The following is a 25,724-nucleotide window of genomic DNA, read 5'->3' on the forward strand; positions in this document are numbered from 1 at the left end:
CTAGTGGAGGTGATGGAATTCCAGTTGAGCTATTCCAAATCCTGAAAGATGATGCTGTGAAAGTGCTGCACTCAATATGCCAGCAACTTTGGAAAACTCAGCAGTGGCCACAGGACTGGAAAAGGTCAGTTTTCATTCCAATCCCAAAGAAAGGCAATGCCAAAGAATGTTCAAACTACCGCACAATTGCACTCATCTCACACGCTAGCAAAGTAATGCTCAAAATTCTCCAAACTAGGCTTCAAGAGTACGTGAACTGTGAACTTCCAGATGTTCAAGCTGGATTTAGAAAAGGCCGATGAACCAGAGATCACATTGCCCACATCTGTTGGATCATCGAAAAAGCAAGAGAGTTCCAGAAAAGCATCTACTTCTGCTTTATTGACTATGCCAAACCCTTTGTCTGTCTTGATCACAGTAAACTGTGGAAAATTCTGAAAGAGATAGAATACCAGACCACTTGACCTGCCTCCTGAGAAATCTATATGCAGGTCAAGAAGCAACATTTAGAACTGGACATGGAACAACAGACTGGTTCCAAATAGGAAAAGGAGTTTGTCAAGGCTGTGTATTGTCACCCTGCTTATTTAACTTCTATGCAGAGTACATCATGAGAAACTCTGGGCTGGATGAAGCACAAGCTGGAATCAAGATTGCCAGGAGAAATATCAATCGCTTCAGATATGCAGATGACACCACCCTTATGGCAGAAAGTGAAGAAGAACACAAAAGCCTCTTGATGATAGTGAAAGAGCAGAGTGAAAAAGTTGGCTTAAAACTCAACATTCAGAAAAATAAGGTCATGGCATCTGGTCCCATCACTTCATGGCAAATAGATGGGGAAACAATGGAAACAGTAACAAACTATTGTTTTGGGCTCCAAAATCACTGCAGAGGGTGACTGTAGCTATGAATTCAGAAGACACTTGCTCCTTGGAAGAACAGTTATGACCAACCTAGACAGCATATTAAAAATCAGAGACATTATTTTGCCAACAAACGTCTGTCTAGTCAAAGCTATGGTTTTTCCAGTAGTCATGTATGGATGTGAGAGTTGTACTATAAAGAAAGCTGAGCGCTGAAGAATGGATGCTTTTGAACTGTGGTGTTGGAGAAGACTCTTGAGAGTCCCTGGACTGCAAGGAGATCCAACCAGTCCATCCTAAAGGAGATCAGTCCTGAATATTCATTGGAAGGACTGATGTTGAAGCTGAAACTCCAATACTTTGGCCACCTGATGCAAGGGACTGAGTCATGAGAAGAGACCCTGATGCTGGGAAAGATTGAAGGCAGGAGGAGAAGGGGACGACAGAAGTGACTGAACTGAACTATATCACTGTCCTCCTCTAGTCCATCGATATTGCTAACTTTACCCTACTAAATATATGCAAAATCCATGGTATCCTATTTTGATGCCAAAATGAGAACTTAAAGCCATGTGGAGTGTATTTATTTTCTAAAATATTATCTTTCAGAAGGAAAAGCATTGCTGGTTTCTTGCTTGTCCCTAGGGAAATGGTCTTCTATTGGCTCTGGACTTCTTTTTTTGGAATGTCAGTTGTTAGTTTGTGCCCTCGTATGTCACAGTAAAAATATTCTCTTGCTTTTTTCTTTTAACCCCTATTATTTCATTTTCGGTGAAGAAAATCATTAACCTATATTCATGATTGGTGTGATAAATTGATGAAAAAATTGGTCTCAATTCTCTATCCCTTTTTGTAATGATACCCTTTGCAATATGATTTTATAACATCTTCAATCCCCTGAATCTGGGATGGCTTTGTGACTTGCTTTGATCAAAAGAATGAAGCAGTAGCAACAGTTATGAAATTAGGCCTTCATTATTTCAACTCTCTCTTGGACACCTGTCTCCACTATGAGAATAAGTCCAAGCAGCTTGCTTGAGGATGATAAACTGTATGAAATGGGGCCGAGGTGTCCTTGCCTCTAAGAGCCAGCACCCAGAAGCATAAGTGACACCCATCATTGACCTACGGCTCACCAGAGTGGTAGAGGGGAACCCATGTAAGACTAGAGAAATCACTCAGCTGAATCCAGCCTAAACTGTCATCAAAGAAGTTTCAGGTAAATTGTGTGGTCTTAAGCTATTACTTTTAGGTTGGTGTGTTATGCAGTCAGTAATAGCTAACTGATGCAACATGGAGGCCTATGAATGCTCTGAAATTTTGTTAAAATTTGGTGTGTATTTTTGTTTTTATAGGAAGAACTTTTAGCATTTAGCAGTTCTCAGACAGCTGTGGTCCAGAAATGTTTTATAAATCATTGCCTTCCTTACTGATTTAGTGATATACTTAATCACATTCACCTATTACATGAAACTATTTGGATTCTGATGAAGGCAACTTTTCATTAGAATGGGAATAAAAACAACAAACAAACAAAAAACAAAAAGAAACATTTCATGAGTATAGGTGTGCATGCCCATGCACACTTCTGTCAATTGAACTGAAAATCTTTGGATCTTTTGTCTAGGTAATATATCTTTGATGTCATTGATTGTGTAGTACTGAAGTCTTTTGTGCATTGCTTATAATTAAACACTAGAGATATATAATTAGATTAAAAGATGAATTTCAAATGCTAATTCTCTGCTTAATCAGATTGCCACTGCAGATTACATTTGTTACATAAATTCTTTGATGAATTTGCTATTAAAATACCTTCATAATTGATGGTGTAGGATGCTCTTTCATCCCTTGCCACTTGGATCCTCATTCTGAGCTGATCCCCTCCTACTTCACAGAAAGAAGGCAAATCCTCAGAAGGTACCTTTGTGACCTCTCGGATAGGACAGCAATCATGTGAAGTCAGTAAAACATGTGACATAATGACCTGTTGCTTAGTTAATAAGGCTGATGGAAGCTTTAGCAATTGTCCAATTGTTTTAACATTGAAAAGCTAATTTTTTAAAATTTTATTTTACTGGATTCCTGTCCTGAAGGTTAAGGAGTATTATATTATTTTCTAACTGATGCCTGTGTTGTCCTTGGTGGGCTGATGAGGCCAATGCACAGGCTCTGCTTGAATGCGGAGCATTTGCTCTGCACTTATCTACCATGTGCCAAACCTTGAGAGCCGTGCATTTTCCTCAAACTCAGATCTTCTGGCTCATTGTCAGTCAAGTCATGCCAGAGCTGCTAGCCAACAAAAGCATATAGGGAAAATAAATTTGTCATAGGAAAAGTACAGAGAAGTGATCACTTTCGGGCAGGACTACAGTAAGAACACTGTTAGGCTGCATTGCACTAATGTTAAAAACAAAATGCCTTGCCAAATATCTTAAAAAAAATTTTTGTTTTTGGTGTGTGTCAATTAAAGTGCAAGTGTTTGGATACTTTGAGCATAGAATTAGACCCAAATTCAATTATCCACAGTAAACCATAGATATTGGCAAGAAGTATTTATTCAGGAACGAAGATGGTTTTGTTTTAACCCTTCCCCCACACCCAAGCTAATGTGCTTTCACTAGCCAGTGCCCAGGTGTGAGTAGTGGAGGGGTGGGGGTGGGGCAGGTGGGATGGCTTGTATTTCAGTAACGCATAGCAGGTGTAATGGTGGTCTCAGAGAAACACCTCCTTTCTTTCCACAGAATAACAGGTCATTTTATTGAGAAAAGAGCTGCGTTTTCACCAGCACTTACACCTTAAAGCTTCAAATTCAGACCACATAGAGAGGATTTCCAGTGATTACAGAAGGGCTGCTCTAAACACCTAGTGGCTGGGAATAGAGGTTTCTATCAGTGCTTTGTCTCTCCTCTAAGGGAAAGCACAGTAGTCAAAGTTTTGTTCCCTTCTTTTTGGCTCTGAAATACTTGGAAAAGCATTAACAAAGATAAAAAGAAGGTTTCCCTGGTGGCTCAGACGGTAAAGAATCTGCCTGCAATGCAGGAGACTAGGGTTTGACTCCTGGGTTGGGAAGATCCCCTGGAGAAGAGAATGGCAACCCACTCCAGGATTCTTGCCTGGAGAATCCTATGGACAAAGGAGCCTGGCGGGCTACAGTCCATGGGGTCACAACAACAGCACTTTTAAAATTATTTTCATTTTTGGCCACGCTGTGTGGCAAGTGGAATCTTAGTTCCTTGACCAGGAATGAAACCCATGCCCCCTGCATTGGCAGTGTGGAGTCTTAACCACTGGATTGCCAGGAAAAGTACCCTGATTCTACGAGATTGTGTCACCCAACACGTTGAATGGAATAGAAAGAGAAATCTGAGGGGCCCTTCACATGCCATATTTGCCACAAAATATGTTTTGTACATTGCTCTGACAGGAACTTGACGTTTGGTGGGCTCATATATTGATGCCGTGAGGGCCTGGCACCAGAATTTTCTCAGTGGGCAAAGTAGGCGCTTGCTACCCAGTGAAAAGGGGAATAAACCACACATAAAATCTATACAGCATGCAGCAGTGATAGAGGGTCCCTTTATTCCTTCCAGATTCCCCAAGTCACGTGTTCTTTGGTTCCATCTGCATCCTTTCTTTTCTTCAGCAAGGTGGGCATCAGTGTCCATTTCCTCTAGATATCTGTATAAACATTTCAGATCTGCAAGATGGGAGATACACACTGTGTTTTGCCCTGACCCGCATGTCTCCTTAAGGAAGGCTGTGTTTATTACATATCATCTTCAGAAGATGAACACGATTTAGGGACTGCTGTTGTGCTTGTCCTGGGAGGTACGTGTTGGAATGAAAAAATCCCACACAAAGAGATTAGGCACAAGTTGAGTGCTGAAGTTGCATGCTCTGTTTCCTTTCATTTTTTTCTTTTTAAGAAAATGTTCTCAGATTTTCCTCTTGCATCAACTCAAGATAGTCTTCTGAGCAACTTAAAATTTTTCAGCTGCCTCCACCCTCTGTTTTTGGATTGGTTTTGTTTTTGAACTCTTGCGGCCACTTAGTTATTTACTCATGGTTGAAGAAGTGTCATAAAGCAGCAATGTTACTTGCTAGATATTCATAAATACTGACACACACAGAAAATATATACACACATCCACTCATGTATAAATTGATCTCTGAATGGATTCTAAGCTAGCAGGGAGAGAATATACAATTGATCTCATGGAGCTAAACTTGTTTGGATTAATTTTTTCTTATAGCAAAAAGAACTTTAAAAAAAGATTCTGCAATAGATGAACCTTAACAATTTTTTTTCTTAAAAGTATTTTGTGTCATACAGACATGCTCAACTATTTTAAAATTTTACTGAATCTGTTTCAACTTAGGCTTTTCAGAAACTTTAGGGCTCGACTTTTTCCTTAGTTCGTATGATGATTATCTACAGCTTAGAAGCAAGAATGCAGGCAATGATGGAGTCCCTGAAAACAAACTTGGTTCTCTGAATTGTCATCACTGACGTTCTGAACTTGGTCTGAAATCAGGAATATAAAAATGTTAGTATTTAGGAAAAGTTAGGGGATCATATGGTTGCAATTTGAGCTATACATTAAATGCCATAGAATTTTATAGTTAAAAGAATTCTATGGTGAATATGTTTATATGTATGTGTGTGTGTATATATATATATATATATATATTCATGAAAAAAGTGAAAAGTGAAAGTGTTAGTCACTCAGTCTGTCAGACTCTTTAAGACCCCCATGGACTGTAGCCTGCCAGGCTCCTCTGTCCATGAATTCTCCAGGCAAGAATACTGAAGTTGGTAGCCATTCCCTTCTCTAGGGGATCTTTCTGACCCAGGGATCAAACCCAAGTCACCTGCATTGCAGGCAGATTGTTTACCATCTGAGCCACCAGGGAAGCCTGGTGTAAGAACTGTCTTGGAGTCTATTGGAGTCTATTTTGGATACAAATCCAGACCTTCGTCTTTCTGGCTGAGGTGATGCCCTTCCCTTTTGCAGATTCCCAGTTTCTTAAAAGTAGTTTGTGTCATACAGACATGCTCAACTATTTTAAAATTTTACTTAATCTGTTTCAACTTAGGCTTTTCAGAAACTTTAGGGCTCAACTTTTTCCTTAGTTTGTATGATGATTATCTACAGCTTAGAAGCAAGAATGCAGGCAATACTGGAGTCCCCCTAAACAAACTTGGTTCTCTGAATTGTCATCACTGACTTTCTGAACTTGGTAGTATTATCTATATCATGAGTTCCATTTCATTACTTACAATGCATACAATCCTCTAACATGACTTCTGAAATTTTACACCAAAGTTCCCTCAGTGGTACCTGACCATGAACTCTGAATTCATCTGCCCTGAGGAAGTCCAGCCCAAACTGGTCCAAATCATATTCAAATTTTCTTTGAATACTTTACCTCCAATATTAATGCAACGTTTATACTATGATTCATAACAAGTCCTTGCTTACTTTAATGTAAAATGTTTAAAATGACTTCCCATTGTGTAAATTTGGGGCATTAGAAAGAGGTGCCGGGTTCATTCCAGCATGCCCCGCATGGCTCTAAGACAGTAAAGAGGATTCACATTTTTATCCATTCATTCATTGACATATTTAGCAAGTGGTTTCCTTTTTTTTTTTCTTTTGAGTGCTTCCTCTGTGTTCAGCACTGTGCAAGGTACTGAAAGAAGAGAGATTCTTTCTTTAATGATTTAGTAATGTAGTGCTGGGGGAATGGGGGAATAAACATGGAAACTCTTAAATATAATAAAGTCTATCAAGGCTATGATTGAATTGTGTACAGTTTACACAGTTGGGAGTTTGGAGATGTTTCAATCTTGGAGTCCTTGGTGGTACAGTAGGAGGGGAAAGGCGTGAGATGAGAGATAGGCAGAAGCTAGATTGTATTGGGATTCATCTGCCATATTTCAGCACAGGGTTTGTCTCACAGATAGGAATCCCCAAAGAGTTTTAGGTGTGGGGCTGATGTGATCAGTTTCATAGCAAAGCGGATAATGAATGGAAGAAAGCAAGACTTGAGGAGAGAAATGGTACAAAGAGTCTGGTACAAAGTCATGACGGCTTGAACTAAAGCCATAAAATGGAGGATAAAGATATCAGACTCCCTGGAGGTCCAGTGGTTAGGGCTCCATGCTTCCACTACAGGGGGCACTGGTTCGATCCCTGGTAGGGGAAGATCTCACGTGCCAGGTGGCAAAAATAAAAAGAGGAAGGGCCATATGTGGGACATGTTACAGAGCTAGAATCAACAGAACTGGGTCATCAATGTGATATGGGAGGTGAAGAGAGAAAATAAGAGTTTAGAATGATTCTGGAGTTTTGGTTGCTGCTGCTGCTACTGCTGCTAAGTCGCTTCAGTCATGTCCGACTCTGCGCGACCCCATAGATGGCAGCCCACCAGGCTCCCCCGTCCCTGGGATTCTCCAGGCAAGAACACTGGACTGGGTTGCCATTTCCTTCTCCAATGCATGCAAGTGAAAAGTGAAAGTGAAGTCACTCAGTCATGTCCGACTCTTAGCGACCCCATGGACTGCAGCCCACCAGGCTCCTCCATCCATGGGATTTTCCAGGCAAGAGTTTTGGTGGGGGATGGCAAATAGTGCCTTAACTTAACACAAGAGGAAGATCATTTTTGTTTATCTGTTGGTCGATCCTGGGTGTTTGCCTTTGCCAACACAAATGGTACACCTTGTTCCATCACAAGAGCCTCCACTGGGGCAGCAGGAAGTGTGCATTTTGAGACAAAGAATAGGCGTCTTCCTCAGTGACTGAAGTACCCGGTGATCTCTAAGTTCTGCTACCTCTGCTCTTGGCCAGCCTCCCATTGAGGCCCTCAGATGGATATTCTGCCCAAACATTTCTAATTCCAGCCTCTGCTAACCCAATGCCAAACTTTTTAAATTCAGTATCATGGCCATTTCCTTCCCTGTCTAGGCAAATAATTATAATGAGGCCAAGCAATCTCTAAAGTGACAGGGACTAATGCCACTGCTAGGCTGTCTGGCCACACTCCTGTAAATGCAGCTGAAAAGGAAACTATGAACCAAACCAGGTTGCTTTTACTCATGGCTCAGCAGGAGAATTAGCTTCATGCTTGCATCCTCCTTGTATTCCCCGAGTCTTAGGGACCATATGGAACCCCCCAGTGAGCACCAAGCATTCAGTGGTCTTAATACTGACTAGGGTCCTTGGCCATCCCCAATCCATAGAAATTCACTAGAGGCCAGATGAATGATTCAAGCAAGGTTTTATTGGGGCCCCTGTGCCAGCTGCAGGAGAGAGTGAAAATAAGTAATGTGTTCCCTTGCTCACTCTCCAGCAGGGTAGGGGCAGTGAGCTCATTCCTTATATGGGGTGGCGTGTGACCAGAGGTTGGTCTGGAGAGGTGGCTTAGGTGGTTTGCCCACCTCTTTTGTGATGTTCAGTTCAGGGGGGCATGTGCAGTACCCTACTTTTGCTCCTGACACCCAGTTTTTTGCTCCTAGCTCTTCAAAAATGGCAGAAATGGTTTTTTATTTTATTTTTTGTCATTTTGTATCTTTTGGTACAGGACTGCCCCAGTGCATGCACACATTTATTTTTAGTCCCATATGGTTTCTTTGAATTTTGTATCTCAAAGAGAGGTGTGTCTAGGGGCAAGGTTTGCAGTACTGCAGGAAAGGGTCCCACCCAGGTCTCAGGCCTGTCTCAGTCTGTCAGAGATGAGGAACTCTGCATGAAAACACCCTCCAATCTGAAAGGCACTGCTAGCAAAGCTGCCCAATCTGGGCCCATGAGGGGGAAATTATTTTCCTGGTTAAGTGTCAGGTCAGTTTATTTCTCTCCCTTGGTTCTTGTCTCAGTGCAACAAAAATTTGGAACAATGGACTAAAAGGGTTTAAAACAGTGGACAAGTTACAGCTTAAGTAGACAAATTTTTTATTAAACAGACACTCCGAAGATACAGGAGCAGGCCAACCTGCAAGGAATCGTCATAACAATCCCTCTTGACTTTACCCTTTTCATACTTCCTGTCTCTTCCTTTTGGATGTGCCCTGGGTGGGCTTCTCGTTTTGGTGGCTTTTTCTTGTTGCAGAACACAGACTGTAGGTGCCTGGACTCCATAGTTGTGGCTTGTGAGCTCTAGAGAGTAGGCTCAGTAGTTGTGGCACATGGGCTTAGTTGCTCCATAGCATCGAAGGATCTTCCTGAACCAGGGATCAAACCCATGTCCCCTGCGGTGGCAGGTGGATTCTTATCCACTGTAGCACCAGAGAAGTCCCCCTACCTTGCGTCTTGTAGCTTCTGGAGATGGCTGGCTTTCCTTGGCACTCCTTGACTGTGGCCTCATCCCTTTAGTCTTTACCAGCAGACAATGGCACCCCACTCCAGCACTCTTGCCTGGAAAATCCCATGGACAGAGGAGCCTGGTGGGCTGCAGTCCATGGGATCGTGAAGAGTCGGACATGACTGAGCGACTTCACTTTCACTTTCATGCATTGGAGAAGGAAATGGCAACCCACTCCAGTATTCTTGCCTGGAGAATCCCAGGGACGGGGGAGTCTGGTGGGCTGCCATCCATGGGGTTGCACAGAGTTGGACACGACTGAAACGACTTAGCAGCAGCAGCAGCAGCATCTTCACATCACTATCTCCTCTATGCGTTTGTGTCTTCTCCTCTTCTGTTTGTTACACATCCTACAAGGACACTTGTTATTGAATTTCGGGGCACCTTGGATCATCCAGAATGATCTCCTTGTCTCAAGACCCTAACCTAATTAGATCTTTAAAGAACCCCCCTTTTTTTTTCAAATAAGATAACATGTACACTTCCACAGAGTAGGACATGAAATTTCTTTTTAGGTGACTGTCATACAGCCTACTACAGAAAGGGTCAAGAATAGAGGTAGAAGGAAGAGTCCAAAAATAGGATACAAAGAGACTGGAGGAAGGAAGTGAAATAAGGATGTGTAGAAATTGGAGTGGGTGGTCAGAACCCAAAGAATTCTCACCTAGCAGCCTCAGATGTCTCTGTGAAGCAGCAGAGAGGGTCATATGTTCAGAGGACTTGCAGTAGGGATAGGCCTGAAGATAGGAGAGAAGTGAAATATTCTAAAATGGCATGATGTGGGAGGAAACATTGACAAAGAACAGATGAAGGGCAAAGGGGCGGAAGAGGGTGAGATGTGGGGGATGATATGTTTGTGGACCTTACATTTGTAGACTTGACCATATCTTTATGCACATTTTGTTATATTTTTCATCAAGAGGGTGCAGTAAAACAAAACAATTAGAGCATCAAAAAAAGAAAAGCAGGGCTTTCTAGTAGCTCAGTGGTAAAGAATCCACCTGCCAATGCAGGAGACATGGGTTCAATTCCTGATGGGGGAAGATTCTATGCACTGCAGAGCAACTGAGCCCATGTGCCACAACTACTGAGCCTGAGCTCTAGAGCTCATGAGTCACAATTACTGAGCCCCTGTGCCCTGGAGCCCATGCTCCCCAAAAGAAGCAATGGCAACGAGAAGCCTGCGCACCACAGCTAAAGGGTAACCCCCGCTCTCCGCAATTAGAGGAAAATCCATGCAGCAATGAAGACCCAGCACAGCCCCAAAATAAGTACACAAATACAATTATTTTTAAAAAATGTTATAAAGGAAAAGCAAAACAAATGCCCATGAAAATGAAGCAACAGCCTGCTAACTTCGTCTAGACCAGCCCAGCAAATCCACTGCTTTCTCACCGTGAAACCTAGGGCAACACCGGGTGGCTAAGGCACAGCCAGGATTAATGTGGGAGAGAAGGGAATGAAAGCCTTCAGTCATTGGGAGCTCCATGGGGAACAGGGCAAATTGAGCTGCATTTTCTTTGGCTTCTGATCTAAAGTTTCTCTAGAAAAGGCTTTTCGAGGAAATGAGAGAAATGCCAAGAAGGGGAGTGTGCTAACTGTGGGGTAGATAAGCCTCTGAACTGAACATACTGTACTTGTCCAAATGATCAAACCATAGGAACAAACTTCAGTCTGTAACTTTAGCCTTATTATCATTTTAAAAAATTAACAGGGGGCTATTTACTGGGCACCAGCCATGCGTTGGCCTCCATATTGCCCTGAGTCCATATTTTGGTGGAAATAGTGCCAGCGTTTATATAAATGACTCCGAGCCAGTTCTGATCTTGAGTCTTCCCACAGTATACCATTAAACCCATGTCCAAATGTCTAGACTTTCATATGATCAGAAGAAAGGATCAGACATTTTTTCTGGCCTGTTTATAAGTCCATGAGTTTAAATGGAATCTTGATACTTGGATTAATGAAACAGAGATTACGAATGAACAAGAGTTTATTGTCTGAGTCCATGATATTCATTTCTTGGTCCCTCAAGTTGAAAGCTGAAATGATGTGGATTATAGTACATTGTAGTTGCTAGATTTCATATTCTGTGTTTGTGTCCTCTAGGCACCAGGAGCCTAGAGAGTGGCTGTATATACCTTATAGTAGGACTTCTCAAACTTTATTTTTTTTCATAATTTTAGTAATAGCTAATATTTATTGAACACTTACTCTGTGACAAGGTCTTTACTCTGTCTTTATAGCAACTTAAGATGTAGACATTTTTACCTTATCCTTATTTTTTTTAAACGGGCCTCCCTGGTAGCGCAGTATTCTTGGGCTTCTCTGGTGACTCAGAGGGTAAAGAATCCGTCTGCAGTGTGGGAGACCTGGGTTCGATCCCTGGGTTGGGAAGATCCCCTGGAATAGGGAACGGCTACCCACTCTAGTATTCTTGCCTGGAGAATTCCATGGACGGAGGAGCCTGGCAAGCACCCTGATGCTGGGAAAGATTGAAGGCAGGAGGAGAAGGGGACGACAGAGGGTGAGGAGGTTGGATGGCATCACTGACTCAATGGCCATGAGTCTAAGCAAGCTATGGGAGATGGTGAAGGACAGGGAAGCCTGACGTGCTGCAGTCCATGGGGTCACAAAGAGTCGAACATGCCAGAGCGACTTTCACACACAAGTATTTAAAAACATTTTTGCTCTGTTTTTATTTTGGGCTGTACTGGGTGTTAGTTGTGCATGCAGGATCTTGGTTGCAGCACACAGGCTTCTCTCTAACTATGGCATGAGGGCTCCAGAGCCCGGGTTCAGTAGTTGTAGCACAGACAGTTGCCCCTTGACAGCATGTGGGATTTTAGTTCCCAGAGCAGAATCGAACCGGAACCCCCTGCAGTGGAAGGTGGGTTCTTAACCTCGGACCCACCAGAGAAGTCCCTATCATCCTTATTTTATTGCAATGGACAGAAGGATTAAACAATATGCCCAAAGTTGCCGTTTTTAAAGGTTGAAATCCATATTCAAACCTGGACAACCTGACTCTGGAGCTAAGCAACTACCTCTTCATTGCTATTACTTTTCCTAGTTTGTCTCCATAACGTCCAATTCCTGTCCCGCCACTCTACAGTATTGCATTCTTATAGTCACAAATAATCATCTCATCATCAGTTCTCAATGTCCCCTTCTTGACTTCTCTATAATTTTCAGTGCAGTCTGTCTTGAAGCATTCTCTTCCCTTGATATCCGTAAATATTCTTGTTTTTCTTCTGCCCTTTTCAACACCTCTATCTCCTTTTTGGACTCTCTTGCATTTTTCCCTCTAAGGGAGGGTTTGTCTCAAGCCTTCAAATCTGGGCCCCCATCTACATATAGTACTTTAATCTCCTTTAGGAATAAAAGATCCTTGAAGGAAATTCTCTGAACAAAACCCCTTTTACCCTAGTAGAGCGACATACTGTAACTTCCACTCCAGGCCCAGCCCGGGGTTAGTGCTTCTCAAACTTTAATGTGCTTACGAATCTCCCGGGAATCTTGTTAAAATGTGGATTCTGTAGGATTGGGGATGGGCCTGAGATTTTTGCATTTCAAACAGGCTCCCAGATGACTGATACTACTGGTCCAAGGGATATATTTTGAGAAGCAAGATGTTAGACTATTTTTTTTAAATATTTATTTATTTACTTGGCTGTGCTGGGTCTTAGTTGTAGCACTCAGGGTCTTTGATGTTTGTTACAGTATGTGGGATCTTTAGTTGCAGCATGTGGGATCTAATTCCCTGACCAGGGATTGAACCCGGGCCCCCTGCATTGGGAGCACAGAGTCTTAACCACTGGACCACCAGGAAAGTCCCCAGACTATTTTAAAAACTTGTAGAATACTTGCATATTGATCCAAAAGTTTGTGGATTTGTAAATATAGGGTCCGAAAAAATCATGTATAATAATAAGCTGGAAATGTTTCCCTTATTTTTTGAGAAGATTCACAATTTTTTAGACTCTCAGTGTCTTCATATTGACCATAAATCCACTTAGTTTTCTCTATGGTGAGTACCTAGCAATTAAAAGGAGCCAAAATATCTACTGTAAAGATAGTGAGAAATTTCTTAGTTTTGAGGTTGATGGGTTCCAAAAGTACATCCCCAAGAATGTATAGGATTTTTCTTTTTTCTTTTTCTTCTTAATATTAAACCTCATGAAGAAACTAGACAATCTCTTGAGAAGATAGAGCTTTTTGTTTTTATAATCAAGATTTCAGTTGTAGTGTTGGAGGCACTTTTACTAAGATTAATTAAGCTATTTGCAGAGTTAGCTATCGGAGAGGATTGTATCGGTTCCTTATTCAGCATCCATGTTCTTCCTTCTTTTCTATCAAAGTGCAATTTTGTGAAAGTATTACCCGGATACCATGGAGCTACATGTTTGGGGATAACTGATGCCTCCCCAGCTCCAACAGTGAGTCTAGTCCACTGAAGGGTAACCCATTCCTTTGGCCAGTGGTGACTCAGAAATGAGATATAGAAGCTCCCAGGGGAGCCTCTTGGACACATTTTCTTACTCCTAGGAGAGATCCACAGGACAGAAAAGTCTGTCATCTGTAATTTGAGGACGCAAGCTCTGAAACTGCTGAAATCATCTTGCAACCAGCTTGAGAATAAAGCCAACAACAGTGGAGAGATGGAGTGAACTGATAATCTCATTAGCCACTGACTTAACCAATCTCACAACCCTCCCGACTTCTGGGCCTTTTAATATGTGAACTAATTTCTATTCTGTAGTATTCTGCCTAGTCTGGTTTGAGATCTCTGTTACTAATAATTGAAAACATCCTTCTTTTTTTTTTTATCTTCACACCAAATAAAGTTGAGAAGGACGAGGCCTGGGGAGCACACATCTCTACATAACTTGCTCTTTGAATCCTCAAGAGGACACAGTGCAGCACGAATACATAACGATCTTATTAAAGCTTTAGAAACTCAGTTTGGCGACACTGAAATAACCAGGCACAGTGATTCTCATCTGCTTGGTGAATAGATGAATTTCTTGAATGTTAACAAAGTTTTCCCCCAAAAGATATTATTTAAAAAAAAAATGTTCACATTACACTGATAAATCTGAGAACCAAGCAGCTTTTTAAAACATTGATTTATTTACTTTTATTTTCCATTTTACGTACTCTGTGTGGCTCCTGATGAGTGGCCCTAGATTATTCATGACTGCTTCTACTGTGCGGAGGTATATTTTAAGAAAAACAAGTCACCAGCCACTCTTTCTGCACTTTGAGCACACACATCGCTAGAGTGGATACTGTTCAAATGTGAAAAATTAGAACTCACGTTACAGTTCAGGCTGCTGCAATGCTTTGACACTGGCTTCTCCCAAAAGTAAATAGTCTGAGTTTGTTGATCATTTGTTGTTAAAACTCCATTTGTGAGTGCTGTGAAACATGAAATAATCTGTACATTTGCAGCACTGAGAATGATGCTGTGTGAAGCAAAGTGGCTGAAGAATGACTTCTTTATAATAGCATATGGCAAATCTCTCTAATGAGAGGCAGTTTACTGGACGAGCCTACACGTGGTCCTTGACAGCAGGTGTCTGGAGAAAATCCTGTGAACATTTTCAAGTATACTGTTCCTGGCAATTGGCAAGAAAAGGGGGAAGAGCTGAATGTGGAGGATCGAACCAGAAAGGGGAAGAAAATGCAAAACGATAATGAAAGAGAGGGGAAAAAAGGAAAACCTAAACTCCCCAGCTCACCAGCTTGTTTCTGCATTAAGGAAGCGCATAAATAACTCCATTAGAGGGCACTAAACATGACATATTACCTCCATGGAAGAGAAAGGTCTTATTGTGCCCACACCACTAAGTTACCTAAGGCTCCTTTCTCAATAGAGAATGGATGCAAGTGACCAGCTCATGTCAGTGGGGAGTTTAATTAAACCACTCAACGCTGGTCTGCAGCAGCTGAGAATGAAATTTATTGGGGGAAAATATTCATTTGGACAAGTTTTACATGAGGGTTTTGCATCCCATGCTTAATGTCAAATGCAGGGCTGTCACTCATAATTGTGTTCTTGTGCGCTTGAACAAAGGCGCCTGGTCCAGGAGGTGAGTGGGGGCTGCCGTCAAAGCCACGTTGCACTTGCCAAGCCGGAACCCTGGCTGAGCGCTGCATTTGCCGGGAGCCAGGGGTGCATTTTTTTTCATCCCACAAAGGTACTTTCTTCAGTGAAGCCATGGGCTCTCCCACAGGGGCATCTTTTACTAATTCGCCAGATGGGAATGAGGGACTTTTTTTTTTTTTAATGGCGCTTTTTCTAATTGGTCCACCTTGAGAAGACACCTTTCTTCCTTCTTTGGCACAAAGGCCCATATAAACGAACAGCTGCCCTGTTCAAGAAAGCTGAGTCTGCCCCCCAGATTGGACCCTAGGAAAAGACTAACATAGAGGGCGATGGGCATGTGGCTGCTGATGTGTAGGTAGGCTACGTTTGTACTTTGAGAACTCTTATTTTGGAAGGGTGGCCATGGGCTTGCTCTGTGCATGCCCTTCCAGGAACTGGCCTAGTCTGCTGATGAAAGTTAATCAGTTGCAGGAAGAAGGAATAGGCTTATGTCCCTGAAATGTGGACTCTATAATCTTACCTTTCCATTGCCACTGAGTGTCTGCCTGGTCTGGTTGTCTTAGGAATGCAAACTGCGCAGAGTTGATGGGGAACAGTTTTTCTTTTATTCCATACAACATATTACACTTTATGGATGACTAGAGAAGGAGAGAAAACAAAGCAATCAAGAGCAAAAGGAAGGACTTCCCTGGTAGCCCAGTGGCTGAGGTTCTGTCCTCCTGCTGCAGAGGGCCCATGTTCGATCTCTGGTTAGGGAACTAGATCTCATATGCCGCGACTAAGAGCTGGTGTAGCCAAATAAGTAAATACATAAGCATTCTTCTTATCACAATGTTAGTGATGATTTTTTTTTATAACTCTTTCATTAATTCTTTTGCTTTGAGAAAAGGCACAGTTCTCAAAAATTCTATTCTTTACCAATGTGGTCAATTTTATTATTTAATATTTCTCCAATTACTTAGTCTCCTTTCCTTATGAGAAGATTGTACATTTTTACCCTGCAGTTCCCACTGGTTAAGAAGTATTCTTCCAGGCTTCCCTGGTGTCACAGTGGGTAAGAATCCACCTGCCAATACAGGGGATACGGGTTCGATCCCTGGTCCCAGAAAATTCCACACATGGAGAAGCAACTAAGCCCCTGAACCACAACTACTGAAATCCAAGAGCCAAGAGCCCATGCTCCACAATAAGAGAAGCCACGGCAATGAGAAGCTGGAGCCCCACAACAAAGAGTAGCCCCCAGTCTGCAGCTAGAGAAAGCCCACACAAAGCAACAAAGGCCCCATGCAGCCAAAAAAAAAATTAATTAATTAAAAAAAAAAGAAGTATTCTTCCTTGTCCCACTGGTATTGGGTTTGGCCATGTGGCTTCCTTTGGCCAATCATATCTGAGCAGATGTGCTCAGATATAAATAGTTGGCATTTATATTTACAACTCAGTCTTACCTATGCCACCCATTTACTTCCCTTTGCCACTGAGGATGACATATCCTTTATAAGGGCTGCTTCCCTAGCCCGAATCTGAGAATGAGAAGTCCTGTGGAGCAGACACACAACCTACCTGCAGCCTACGTGTAACACTAGTGCCCAAAAAAAGCCTTTATTTGATACATCACAGAGATTTGATGGATCATTTGTTATTATAGCAAAGCTGTCCTAACGAAAATCTTACAAGAAGTGGCATTGGCTTTTGGTCAGTGTATGGCAAGAAAACTTTAATTAAAGATGGGGGAGAATGGCAATCTACTGGATTGGCCAAAATGTTCTTTTGGGCTTTTCTGTCACATCATATGGAAAAACCTGAACGAACTTATTGGCCTACCCAATATGTTATGGAATGGTGATTATTTGGTGTATTGTCCATCCACAATCATTTGAAGACAGAAATACACTGAATGTACCCATGACTTTCGGTTAGGATGTTGTAAAACAGAATGTCCCTGAAGTGCCATAATTACTATTAGATAGATTAGATTAGGCAAGTAACTGTAAAGTAGTGAACTCAGAAAAGAATTATGTAAGCTGGGATGAGAGGGAAAAGAGAATTTAGAAGTGTTGAGATTTGCAGGGTTGAAATATATAACCATTTCTTCCATCAACCAGTAAAAGATAAAATTTAGAAATGCTTTGCAGAGAAGGCAATGGCACCCCACTCCAGTACTCTTGCCTAGAAAATCCCATGGACAGAGGAGCCTGGTAGGCTGCAGTCCATGGGGGTCGCTAAGAGTCGGACACGACTGAGCGACTTCACTTTCATGCATTGGAGAAGGAAATGGCAACCCACTCCAGTGTTCTTGCCTGGAGAATCCTAGGGACGGGGGAGCCTGGTAGGCTGCCGTCTATGGGGTCGCACAGAGTCGGACACGACTGAAGTGACCTAACAGCAGCAGCAGAAATACTCTGAGTTCTGGGAGTAACAGCAGTCAATTACAACTTAATCTTGGTCAAAGGTCATGATGACCACATCCCTTGTTAAAATCTCTAAATATATTATGGCATCCCCCTCCTGCAAAGAAATTGTCTCAACTGGACAGAGTGGATCAGAGAAAAGAGAGAAGGGCAGGCCTATCTCATAAAAGACCAACAATCTTGAACTACCTGTAAGGGAAGGTGTGGAGGAGTGTCTTGAAAAAAAACCGTGGGTGTGGCACAGGGCTCTAACTGGAATCAAATAGGTATAAAGCCAAGAGTATTTTGTGTATGTGCGATGTGAGTGGGGAGAGAGAGAGAGATCAAGAGATCGTCAGAAGAGCTACCAGCTTGAATTAGAAGAAAAAAAGAAAAGACTGTTCAAGACATAAAAGCAAACCTTTGGGTCCCTGAATATCTACAGGCAGAAAGCAGGCTGAGAAGGATGCTGACAAAGACCCTCAGCAGCCCTCTTTTTGACTAGTTCCCCTTCCCACCTCCACTCTCGCGAGAATTCCTCCCATTTCTGGGAGGAATCACCCTCAATATCTGGGTCAAACAGTCCCTCCTCTCCCACCCTTGATATCTGATCACCCTGGCTTGCCTTCAGCAAGAACCACGTTACCTTGTTTTCGCAAGTACCTCTCGCCTTGATGTCTTCCTCTTAGTAATTTTCCACCCACTGACCCCCTCATTCTGCTTATTGACCGTAAATCCCTACTTGTGCTTGCTATCTGCAAACTGAGCCCAATTTCTCTCCCCTATTTCAGGAGTCTCGACATCAGGAGTCTCAGCAACAGTTGAAGTGGTCCTGAATAAAGTCTTCACCATTTCAGCAAGTGTCCTTAGCAGAGCTCAGCCACAAAGGAGGGGATACTGTCCAGTGGCCTCTGCAGACGAGGTCAGGGAGGATAATAACAAAAGAAGGTCCTCTGGGAGGGCAGAGGCAAGAGCCATGGAGAGAAGGACTTGTAGGAAGTAGAACTAGTGCTGGATCCAGGAGCACTTACTCTCCACTGAGAAGGAGGCCTTTGCAACACTTTGCCCCGGAGGTTAACATTGTTATCGGTAAGTGACCAATACGTATCTCCCTTTCTTTCTGAATGGTGTTTCTTACTGTTATCATATTTCTGAGATACTACTATGTCTTGTGTTTGTAACTTGTGGTTTAGTCCATGCCTCTGAACAGAGACTAGACCTACCCAGATATGGAATAGAGACAATTAGGAGAACCTGGACTTTTGAGTGTGATTGGATGGAATTGCGCACCTGTGCGGAGGATGAGAGCAACTCTCCATGATCCAGAGGGTGGACTAAGGTAGCCTGTGCCATTGTCCCCTCTCTAATTACTCTCCCTTTTCCTTAAAGAAGATGATTCATTCATCCTCACTCATTGCCATGTGATTTGCAGGAGCCCTCCCCATCCTCCCTGCCACCATAGGAGGGGTGTACTTTGTGGAAACAAGCAAAGACCACCCAAAGGAGAACAAACAGAGGCTATTTATTCAGAGGCTGTTACATAGCAAGGCAGTCAGCCTCCATCACTTGCCTTTGGCAGAGAGTCAAATGCAGGCAAGGGAGCAGGAGAGCTATTTTACAGTGAAAGAAAAGGAAGGCTTCAGGTATACTGATTGAGGTTGTTGGCACGGAGACCCTGGAGGCAAGCTCGCTGGAAACGGGGAATGTTGTGTGATTAGTTTGGGAGGATATTTGGCTTCTCTGGTCAATCCTGAGTTGGAAGCAGGGGCAAAAAAATCTGGCAGTCATTGACCAAGCGCTGACCATGTGGAGCTGACTGCTACAGATGTTGTGGTTTGGCTTCCTGGGCCGGTTGCTGCCGAGGCTGGAGGTCAGGGTTTTATTGCGTAGGTCTGGCCATTATCCACTTGTGTGTTCAGTCTCCACTTTATCTCATTGACATTGAGCTTAGCAACGGGAATTCTTCAGCCAATAGGATGTGAGTGGGCATCCTCTACGTCATGTTTGAGCAGAAGGCTTGAGAGCCCTTGTGTGTTTTATTCTGAACTTCTTTCCCTTCTGCTGTGAGACTGGCATTTCTGATGTAAGGGGCTGCTTCTTTAATCTGGGTTCCCGAATGTGAAGACACGTGGAGCAGGGCCATTGCCTACCCTCTGCCAAAAACACAGCTGCGGTGGACCTGGAGTCCCCATGAAATGTCAATGAAAAAATAAACCATTGTTTTGAAAGCTATTATCAATTGAGTTTCTTTCTTTTTTTTCGGTCGAGTTGCACAGCTTGTGGAGTCTTAGTTCCCCAAGCAGGGATCGAACCCTGTGCCCCCTGCAGTGGAAGCACAGAGTCCTAACCACTGGACCACCAGGGAATTCCTGAGGTTCCTTGTTTAAGCAAAGAAGCTAACTAATGCAGTCATCCTAGATCAGAGAGACTCTGATGGTTCCAGACCCTAAATAAAGAGTTAAAGGCATGTTTTTTTTTTTTGTATATTAAGAAACAGAATATCTGCACCAATGAATAATCATAATAAAGATATTGATAACAGCAGCTACCGTCTATGTAAAGTAAGCTTGTTTGAAGGCTCTCAGTCGTGTCTGACTTTGTGACCCTCTGTCAGTGGAATTCTCCAGGCAAGGATACTGGAGTGGGTAGCCATTCCCTTCTCCAAAGGATCTTTCCAACCCAGGTCTCCTGCATTGCAGGAAGACTTTTTACCATCTGACCCAGCAGGGAAGCCCACCATCTATACTTAGTCATTTAAAAATTTTTCATGTAGTTCATGAAAAAAATGTCATTTACCAGAAATTCTCTTAAGAATCTGTCTTTCTAGAATAATACTCAAGTGACTGGCAAGGTGAGACAGTGGGAGGATGTAGGTGGGACAGAACTCCTCTGAACAAGTAGAGGGGTGGTTTTTTAGGTTGTTGTTGAACCAGAGAAAAAGGGAGACAAAGACAAGAGGGAGATAGGAGGTGGAACCAGTGACGTGGGAAACCCTGGGGCTCAGTGTGCTCTATTAGCCCTTCCCTCTAAATCTCAAATACATTTGTGAAACTGATGCAATGTCTGGGTCAGAAAACTTGGTGAACCTGCAAGGGACTGGGGCTTCCCTCCAGATTGATATGCTGAAGTTGCCTGATGGGTGTAGAGATATCAAAGTAGAGATTACTATGGCCATGGGACACTACAGGAAGTTATAGAAAGGGATTTTAATGGTCACAGGCTGAAGAGTTGGACCAAATTTAACTAAATTTCTTAAGTCTTAGAGGGCTGCTGTTGGTAGAGAAATGGCATTAACCAAAGCCTACATGTAAATACTATTCCCGTTTCACCGATGAGGAAACTGAGACCCATAACAGTGGCATAACTTGCCTTGAATCATGCAGTGAGAGATTTGAATAGATGGGATGAAAGTCTGATAGGAATTCTTTTAAGGCTGTGCTCTTTATTCTGTTATTCTGATTCCATGTGAAATGTAAATCTTGATGATACATTGGTAGCCTCTCAGGAAAATTTTAATAAAGGTAATTATTTAGGGTAATTTTTACTAAAAGTTTTCCTTTCTTAATGAAATTTTAGTATTGTGCCTACTTGGCTGTATTCAACACCCCTTTTAAAACCCACAAATTGTTCATGTGACTCCTGGCTTAAGACCCCGTGGAGGTGAAGGATCAAGTCCAAATCCCTTCGTGGGGCCCCATGTCCAGGCTGACCTGGGCTACCAGGCCCCCCGCTCAGCTCACACCACACTCGGCCTCTGTCTGAGTTCCAGCTGCAGTGACTTCCTCAAAGGCACCACTGTGCTCTTCATTTACCCTTTTCCTAGAAGGTTCTTTCCACTACTCACACACTCTTCTCAAAAAAGAAGGGGAAAAAAAGACTTTCATGGAACTAAACCCTACTCATCTTTCAGGTTTCAGTTTAAAATATTTCTCTTCAGTGTAACCTTTTCTAACTCCCTGTCCATTCACTCCAGATTAGGTCATGTCCTTCTGTTAAGTATTCTTATAGCTCTTTGTGGTGGTGCTTTAGTCGCTAAGTTGTGCCCATTCGCAACCCCATGGACTGTAGCCCGCCAGGCTCCTCTGTCCATGGAATTTTCCAGGCAAGAATACTGGAGTGGGTTGCCATTTCCTTCTCCTTTATAAGTACTTACCTTTGGTTGTCACTATCAATATAAATCCCTATGATCATTAGCTTAATGAGAGGCAGTAGGGTTATCCTGTTTACAAGAGAAAGTGACGCGGCCACATTGCCTGGATTCAAGCCTCCGTTGTGGGACGTATTAGCAGGGAGGGCCTGGCCCTGTTGTGTGAGATCTGTGTCTTCTTTTCCTCTTCTGAATAATGGACATGAGATAATAGTACCTACTATCTGGGAAATCACTGTTCCTCTCCCATCTCAGATCACTTTTTAATCTGATTCTATTTATTTATCTTAATTGAAGGATAATTGCTTTACAGAATTTTGTTGTTTTCTACCAAATATCAGCATGAGTCAGCCATAGGGATACAGATGTCCCCTCTCTCTTAAACCTCCCTCCCATGTCCCTCCCCATCTCACCCCTCTAGGTTGTTATAGACTCCCCATTTGAGTTCTCTGAGTCACACAGCAAATTTCCATTGGCTATCTATTTTACATATGGTAATGTAAGTTTCCATATTATTCTCTCCATACATCTCACCCTCTCCTTCCTCCACCAACCCCCACCCTGCCCACCCTGTGTCTGTAAGTCTGTTCTTTATGTCAAAATAGATCACTTTGGATGTGTGTGATTTTTCTCCCCATAACAGAACAACTCAGGGACTTCCCTGGTGTTGAGGGGCAAAGACTCCATGCTCCCAATGTGGGGGCCTGGGGATCAATCCCTGGTCAGGGAACTAGATTCCACATGACACAGCTAAGAGTTCTCATGCTACAACTAAAGCTCTCACATGACACAGCTGAGATCTGGCATAGCCAAATAAATAATAAAAATAAATACTGAAAAAAATTAAAAAGCAATGCAACTCAATTTTCAGGTGAAATCTACTGGATGTCCCACAACTTAACTCAATTATGACTCTGCCCAGAGTTTGCACAAACTTCACAGGTTAAGGGCTCAGTCCAGCTAGACCATCTCTATTTCAGACACCAGTCACAGTTGGTGGGTCCCCAGCATACCTACAACTTTTGTCTGACTTGGCTACAAATCCGGGGTTTCCATAATCCCCTCCTCAGGCTTAACTATATGCTACAATGACTCACAAAACTCCAGTAAACATATACTTGGGTTTTCCAGGTGGTGCTAGTGGAAAAGAACCAGTCTGCCAATGCAGGAGACTTAAGAGACACCGGTTTTATCCTTGGGTCAGGAAGATCCCCTGCAGAAGGAAATGACAATTCACTCTAGTATTCTTCCCTGGAGAATCCCATGGACAGAATTAGCCTGGTGGGCTGCAGTCCACAGGGTTGCAAAGTGTTGGAAATGACTAAAGCAACTTAGCACACATGCATGCACCATTTTGTTACAAAAGAAACAGAGAAATGACCAGATGAAGAGGTCCATTGGTGAAGTCTAAAAGGGTCCTGAGTTCAGGAGCGTCTGTCCCTGTGGAGTTGCATTTTGCCAACCTGGAAGCTCATCAAATCTCTTCTTTCAAGAGTTTTTGCAGGGCCTTAATTCCCAGCCCTGCTCCACCCACTACTTCTTAAAAGGGTTGGTGATTGGGGCTGACCATTATCTCTTAGTCTTTCTGGTGACCAACCCCGCTGTGAAGCCGTGTAACATAAACTCAGATGTGATCTTTCTTCATATGGAGGTTATAAGTGCTAACTGAGTCAGTTCTATGGAGTGCTTTGCTGTTGTTGTTTTAATAGTTTTTTAAAAAATATCTTGGCCCAATTTATTTACTTATTTTTATTTTTAATTTTTTAAACTTTTTGACCACTTGGCATATGGGATCTTAGTTGCCTGACCAGGGATTAAACCCAAGCCCCTGTAGGAGAATCATGGAATCTCAATCACTGGACTGGTAGGGAAGTTCTTCTATGGAGGGCATTGTATGAAGAGGGATCATTCTTCAATTTAAATGAGAAACAGACTTACTCTTACAATAGTTTCCTTGGAGGTAAAGCAAATCAAAAGATAAATGATATATACAAGTGCACATACATCTTTCAGGACTGAAGGAAATTAGTATACTCAGAGATAAACAGATTGAAAGTGTCATTTTGTAATATGGCTTTTTATTGGAGGTAGAATGGTATGGTTGTGAAAACTAAGTTTAAAAAAATGAGTTTCAGTATCCTCTGATCTACTTGATGAATGATGTGTAATTATTGCTTGTTAACCAGTATGAGCGAAAGTTATTTAAGTTGAAGGTCCAAAACTTAATATAATAAATTTAGTCAGGGGAAAACATATTGACAGAATCTAAAAGACAGCATTTATTTGTTAAATAGTCAGTCATGTGATACTTTATAATTTCTCTCATTTCTGTAGTCGAAAAATATAGCTTCTTGTGTATTAGAATAGCCAAAACAATTTTTGAGAACATCCTGTGAAACTTACCCTACCAGATATCAAGGCTTATAAAAATTAAGACAATGTGTTGCTGCTACAAATACAGATAAGTAAGCAATCAAAAGCTAGAGGACCCAGAAAGAGTCCTGCGAGTATATAGAATCCTGGAATAGGACAGAAGTAGTATAACAATTTGGAGAAGGCAATGGCACCCCACTCCAGTACTCTTGCCTGGAAAATCCCATGGATGGAGGAGCCTGGTGGGCTGCAGTCCATGGGGTCGCTAAGAGTCAGACACGACTGAAGAACTTAGCAGCAGCAGCAGCATAACAATTAGTGCAGTAAGAATGAACCACTTAGCGGACAGTTCCAGAATAATCAGTTATCCACATGCAAAACATAAAATCACATTTCTGTCTCATAGATCCACAAAAGTAAATTCCAGATCAGTTACAGAGGTAAGAATGAAAAAGTTCAAGACCTTAAAAGAACACATAGAAAAATATCTTTATGACATGTAAAAAAAGATTTCTTAGATAAGACAAAAGCATGAACAATGAAGGAAAAGCTTAATACATTTAATGTGAAACTTTGTTGTCTAGCAAAAAATAACTTCAGTAAAATGAAAAGGCATGCCACTAGATAGAAGGTATATGCCATAGCCAAGACTTAGTAGCCTTACTATATAAAGAACTCACATAAATCAATAAAGAAATAAGCAATTAAACACAAAAATGAGCAGATTCACTGAATTTGTTCCCTGTGGACTATAGCCCGCCAGACTCCTCTGTCCATGGGATTCTCCAGGCAAGAATACTGGAGTGGGTTGCCATGCCCTCTTCCAAGGGATCGGCTTGACCCAGGGATCTCCTGTGTCTCCTGCATGGGCAGGCGGGTTCTTTAACTGGCACCACCTGGGAAGCCCAGTAATATCTTTCTCCAGAACTGAGGGACAACCTTATACGGTTTAAACTGGTAATATATGCTGCTGCTGCTAAGTCACTTCAGTTGTGTCCGACTCTGTGCGACCTCAGAGACGGCCGCCCACAAGGCTCCCCCATCCCTGGGATTCTCCAGGCAAGAACACTGGAGTGGGTTGCCATTTCCTTCTCCAATGCATGAAAGTGAAAAGTGAAAGTGAAGTTGCTCAGTCATGTCTGACTCCTAGCGACTGCATGGACTGAAGCCTACCAGGCTACTCTGTCCATGGGATTTTCCAGGCAAGAGTACTGGAGTGGGTTGCCATTGCCTTCTCCCCAGGTAATATCTAGTACAGTTTAAAATGTATGCAGTTGTCCCTCAGTTATGGGGGAGACTAGTTCCAGGACCCAGCAGATACCAAAATCTGTGGACACTCAAGTCCCTTATATAAAATGACATAGCATTTGCACCAAACCTTTGCACATCCTCCTATATACTTTAAATCACCTCTGGATTACTTGTAATACCCAATGCAGTGTAACTAGTTGTTAATACAGAGCTAGAGCTATGTA

General features: G+C 42.4%; 1 long non-coding RNA gene and 2 other non-coding genes across 3 annotated transcripts; 1 reads left to right on the top strand and 2 right to left on the bottom strand.

Annotated features, from left to right (window-relative positions):
- Positions 1–12,989: 12,989 nt before the first annotated feature.
- Positions 12,990–13,062, bottom strand: TRNAG-CCC (transfer RNA glycine (anticodon CCC)). Its single transcript has one exon. It is a non-coding gene; the product is annotated as a tRNA-Gly (tRNA).
- Positions 13,063–17,182: 4,120 nt separating this feature from the next.
- Positions 17,183–19,863, top strand: LOC129630007 (uncharacterized). Its single transcript, XR_008703461.1, has 3 exons — positions 17,183–18,388; positions 18,521–18,818; positions 18,923–19,863. It is a non-coding gene; the product is annotated as an uncharacterized LOC129630007 (long non-coding RNA).
- A 157-nt stretch (positions 19,864–20,020) lies between these two features.
- TRNAG-UCC (transfer RNA glycine (anticodon UCC)) lies at positions 20,021–20,094 on the bottom strand. The gene has a single exon. It is a non-coding gene; the product is annotated as a tRNA-Gly (tRNA).
- Positions 20,095–25,724: the final 5,630 nt, after the last annotated feature.

The sequence above is a fragment of the Bubalus kerabau genome, chromosome 16 (genome assembly GCF_029407905.1).
Source record: "Bubalus kerabau isolate K-KA32 ecotype Philippines breed swamp buffalo chromosome 16, PCC_UOA_SB_1v2, whole genome shotgun sequence".
NCBI lineage: Eukaryota > Metazoa > Chordata > Mammalia > Artiodactyla > Bovidae > Bubalus > Bubalus kerabau.